We start from the raw sequence: 5,889 nt of genomic DNA, 5'->3' as shown, positions 1-5,889 counted from the left end.
CTTAACTCGTGGTTATCCATGCACTTCGTAACTATCACAGTCTATCTATCGTTTCTAATCTATTCCTCGTATAAACATGTAACTACATCTATGTATTCCTAGTATTCCATCATTCATTCCTTCTCTTCTAACTACCTCCATTCCCTATCACTTCTTTCATTTCATGCACTTAACATAACTTCTCCTAGATGTCATTCTGACATGCATACATTGTCTATGTCATATTGTAAAATATTGTAACATCAAAACATAAACACTTTTATGTACTTACTGTTGGACGAGACATGCCTTAGGAAGACTTCAGGTTTTTACCTCACTTTTGTTTCTCTTTTCATTGCAAATGTTGCCCTGATACAACCATGTAATGCCTATCCTTATGGTTGGACTTTTGAAAATGATTTTAGAAAATGAGACAGGAATTATTGACCCTTTTAAAAAATTTTCATCTTCCTTCTAAGGATATAAAAGATACTATATTTTAAAATTAGAACATGTTCTATAAATTAAAAGAGAGCAACAACGGAAATCATCGAGTTAAATTAAAAGTTCTTTTACAAAATACTCTTTCATACATCACATATAACTTGCATAGGCTTCTATCACACTTCCCTTGGGCCATGTCAGTCCTAACTCTTCTTCCTCGATTTGTTCCCGAGAGGAGGAGGGATATACATAAAAGCTAAAGTGAGTTTAATACTTAGTAAGTATTATTTCATACTGTAAAAACATACTAACATAAGTTTTCATTCATCCATTTGAAAATATTACAAGGTGAGATTTTTCTTTAGAAAGGTTTTTCTTTCTTATAAAACATTCCCCACACCTTGTACATCATTCATAAAGAGCTAAATGATCACACAACATTCAACTTAACTCTTTTCACTTTTCCTCTGGCAGATACACACTATTACGCTCCATGTGTTGGGCTTAGCGGTCTTTTAGACCCAGATTCCACCCGTGGCCACAAGTTGAGAATCCCTTTCAGTTAGGGGGCAGCACTGGGTGCACTACCAGGACTACTTACCTAGCATTGCAATATGCTCAATCCATTAGTACCATTATTCGTTCATTCAGTTATGGCCGTTACATATTTTCATACATTAAATAAATAGAGTTTTTAACATAAAATGAAACAATGAATATTAAATAATACTCTTAAAGGTCTAAAATCATTTAAATAAAATAATTTGCTAAAACTATATTATTTTCGATGCTTCACAATATAAAAAAGCTTACTTTAAAATTAGATTTGGTCCAATAATGCTAAAAATACATTTTTTATATAATTTTAGACATTTAAAATATTTTGAAAAGTTTAAAACATTGGACTCTATTTAAAAATCATTTGCTAAATTTAAAACACAAATTCAAGATTAAAAACGCAAATACGAGACTCATGACCAATCTAGAGAAAAATGAGTGGTTAGTCAAATCTCCTCAGGAAAAGTTGCTTAAAATAAAACTCATGTAAAATGGTGAAAATATTCACAAAGAGAAAATAAAAGTGGTGATATGTGCAATGAATAAAATAGTGCAACAGGAATGAAAAGGGTATTGGTCGTGGACTAAATTCATATTTTTGGATTTTTTAGTGTTGCAAGGAAAAGTAAAGACTAAGACGCAAAACAGTAAACTAATAGCTAAACCATACTTGTTGAAATTAATTAACCAAGAAGCAACTTGCTAAACTAATTTAACTAATAGCACATTAAACATTAAATCAGAAACTAATTAAACACCAAATTATAGAACAAGCTAACTAATCTAACATTAGCCAACTAATGAGGCAAAATAGAAAATTAAATCTAAATTACCCACCTACTAGCCAACGAAAATTGTCAAACCAATTTCAAGACTCAAAATTTAACAACTAAATCTAACAAATTGAAATTAAACAATCAAGAAACTAACTAACCTAAACAATCTTAATTAATAGAAAAGTAATTAACAAAATTGAAATTAATTAAGCCCTAATTAACCCTTAATCAATCTAATGTCTAATGGATTTAAGAGATTAACAAAACTAAGCTAAGAACTAAGATAGATTAGAAAATAATTGATAAAATACAAGCTAGAAATTGATAAGCCCTAAAATCAATATTCTAGGGTTCATCCTTATATTATAATCACAAAATTTTCAAAATCAATCCATAACAATTGCAATATCTATTAAACAGAAGCTTAAAGGAGTAAGGAAAACAACTAACATCAAAGTTAACAAGCAACAAATAGAATACCCAAAACTGAATGGTTCTAAGCCAAAAATCTCAAGAATACACCAGAAAATTCTAACTAAAACTAAACAGAAAGTTAGGGAATGGAAAGACCAAGCAAGATGGTTTGGAGATGGCAGGCAGCGGTGATTTGGACCCCTCGAGTAGCTCTTCAAAGATGGCGACACTGCTTATGTCCCCCCCCCCCCCTCTGCCCGGCGATGCTTCTGAAGAAAAATCTTGTGTGCGTCGTTTTCCTCCCAGCTTATGTTTTATTTTATTTTTTTTTCTTCTTAATGTCTTATGCTATGTGTTTTGGAAAGGAGAGGTGTTGAGCCTTTTTTTATCTTTTCCTTTTTTTCTCTATAAGCATCAATGCATGTCTTGGCCTATATGAAAAAGTATAAACTAGAAAAATTAAAAGAAAGAATAAAATATCAAAAAGATGTGTTGTGTATGTGAAGAAATATTACCCAATTAAATCACAAGTTATAAAATTAAGCATAAACCATGCTATCAACCAATTTAAATCACAACTTGGATTTATGCCTCTTAACGATTTTTCTATTTAAAACCAATAATAAGGTCATGAAATAATTGAAATATATTAGTTCTGGATGTATAAAATATGCAATAATTCAGCTCAATCAATGGTGCCAACTACACATTTAACAATATTATCAGTTCAGTTATCATGACATACTCACAATTAGTGCAGATGTCTGTGATATGATGCAGTACCAGTAGGAGCACACCACCATTAGGCAGTCATGGAGCATCCGCAATTTCAGGTTAATCAACGATGTATATATAACAAGGTCATGTTCATGTCAAGTCATGCCACGTTCAAGTCAAGTCATGTTACGTTCATGTATATTCATGTTATTTACAAGTCATGTCAAGCATGTTCAAGTTCATGCCATGCATACATTTGTATATTGTTGGCTTAGTAGCTTACTTTCTGAAATTTATAAAAATCTCACTTGGTAGTCCCAAGAATGGTAGATGAGGTGTCAAGACTTGGAGAATCCACGTACAATGAACTGGAAGAGGTCGGATAGACCATGGAAAGATGACAAGGAGCTAATAGCGTTGAGCTATGTGAGTGCTATCTCTAGTACCTAATTTGACTCAAACTGATGTTATGACTTTTGGATGTATGAATATTATGAAAAAGTACTTATGTTTTGAGATATAGTAATTTTGATGCATTGTTTATTGCTAAAAAAAAGTATCTATTGTGAATACTGCATACTATTAGATAGATGCATGCTAAGTGTATTGCATACTTAACTATCATGGATATGTGACCTAGTGTTGCATGTCCCGACCCTTCAAGCTTTGTCAAATCCCAAGCGGAGTTTGGTGGCGTCATAGTTACCATTCTCTCAACGTTGACAAAGAGATTTCCGGTGAGGGCGTAGCACCAAGCAAGTGAGAGTTTCTACCAAGGGGTGCATCAAATATAGACTGCCTAGGAGCATTTTACCAATCACAATGGCCCTATTACCACCATAACCACTGTCAATCCTCAACCATGCACCATACAGGAACCTATCCTTCTCAAATACAGCCCTCTTTGTTAACAACAATTCACATGCCCTATTTGTATGCCCCAAACGACCATAGTATTAACAATAATTTGAGAGTTTATCGTATTTCAAACGAACCAACAATGAGTCTATATCACCCAAAGAAATATGTTTGAAAGGAGGCAGTGGATTACTGATATTTAATTGAACTCGCACCCTTGAATACTCACCCCAGCCAGACGATTCCTCTTGGACATCAATATCTTCAACTTCACCAATAGAGTCTCCAATCATACGAACCACCCAACCATTCATATGCTTCAAAGGGAGATCGTAGAGACGTATCCAAAAAGAAGCCGGATTCATCACAATAGTAAAGGACTGGAAATTACCATTATATTCCTACATCAAAACAAGACATTTATTAGAAGACCAAGAACCATTTCTAAACACCCGATCTCTATCAATTTTGCAAAAGAATTGTGCTAAGAAGATGTCCCCCAATTCAAAATATTTAAGCCCTTTTATCGGATTCCATAGAGTTCACATCATAGTCTTAAATGCTTCCTTGTTAAAAAAATTTAATGGTATAAAGCTTGAAGAGAAGACAATGCTCATGATGAAGTGCAGTAAAATCTTCAGACAATTCCTAAATAACCACCTCTTCACTTTCAATATCAGAGAGTGAGAATTTCTACCAACATTCAGTAAAAGAATCGTCCATCACATGGTAATGTACAAAACTATGGACGGAGATAAAACTTGAGAGAATCAAGAAGCAGACTCTCAAGGTAACGATTTGCCTTTCTAATCGCCTATGCTATCGCCCACTGAGAGATGTTCAATTACGGCTTTCCTTTCTAATCAAATGCACGTGTTTTGGAATCCTATATTGACTTGTCATTATTTACACTTTTGGGTTCCTCACTTAGTCTACTTCAATTATTCCCATGCATTGGGTGAGTCAACCACTAGTACAATTTAAATTGACAAATTTATAAGAAAAATACTTTAACCATAAAGAGATTACACAAAAGTAAATCTACAAACTTATATGACTTGATGTGATACAACAGATTGTAAAGTTATTTTTATTATAAAGTAGATCTAACAAATTTCATAAAACCACGTCAGTTTATGGGTTTACTTTGTGTAATTTCTTTGTGGCAATAACAATTCTCAATTTATAAAAAAATAAAAAAAAAATAAAAATCTAAAAATCATCCCCTACACCACACACCTACATGTGATTTGTTGTTTTTCTCATTCTATTTAAACACGTGTTGAAGTATGATTGTGTGGATGATAAATAACATTTCCCATTTATAAATCCTTGTGATTTCTCAGCTTGCATAAGTTTGATACGTAACTGTGAAACAACCTAATATTTTGCTCCTTACTATGTCATGGCAAACAAATTGTTTTCCATCAGCAGAAAGCAACCTAGTAAGGAACAATAACGACCATTGTAAGTGTCAGTACTTCACTTGGGCAAGCTGGCCACATTTCCAGATGTGCGCTCGTGCTAGAACCAGCAAAGATAACTTGAAAAACATTTTGGTTAAAGGATTCACTGGCATAGCAAACACAACAAACAAATTACACAAGATACGATGTAAAACGTAATCCGGCATGTCTCATGTTCTTGAACAATTCGTTCCCACCAGGGCCATCCCCGATGAGCTTTCCCCTAGAAACTGAAATTCCAAGTTGAGATTTCCAAAAACTTGAAAACAAACATTAATTAATGACCTGCAGTCCCCCTCCTCACACACGATCAAATGATTTTGTAGGATAATTATTTCCTGCATTATCTACGAAAAGTTAATCTGTACAGTCTCGTTTGTTTTCACAGTTCATTTCATTTCATCTTATCTAATTATTACAACTTTTTTAAATTTCCATACAATAAAATAAACAATTCAACTTTTCAAATCTCAAAATAAAAATAATACTAAAAAATATATTCTACTAATATTTTATTCAATTTTTTAACTTTAATCTCATCTGTAAAAAAAAACGAGGCAGTCCCCTCCGTTGAAAACAAACAAAGAGACTGATCTAAAAGGAAAAAGATCGTAATGACTGGGTTATGCTATTTAATATTAAAAACACAAACATGCTGCCCTCACATGCACAAGACA

The sequence above is a fragment of the Juglans regia genome, unplaced genomic scaffold (genome assembly GCF_001411555.2).
Source record: "Juglans regia cultivar Chandler unplaced genomic scaffold, Walnut 2.0 Scaffold_650, whole genome shotgun sequence".
NCBI lineage: Eukaryota > Viridiplantae > Streptophyta > Magnoliopsida > Fagales > Juglandaceae > Juglans > Juglans regia.
The sequence above is the reverse complement of the archived record's forward strand: the minus strand, read 5'-3'. Positions refer to the sequence as shown.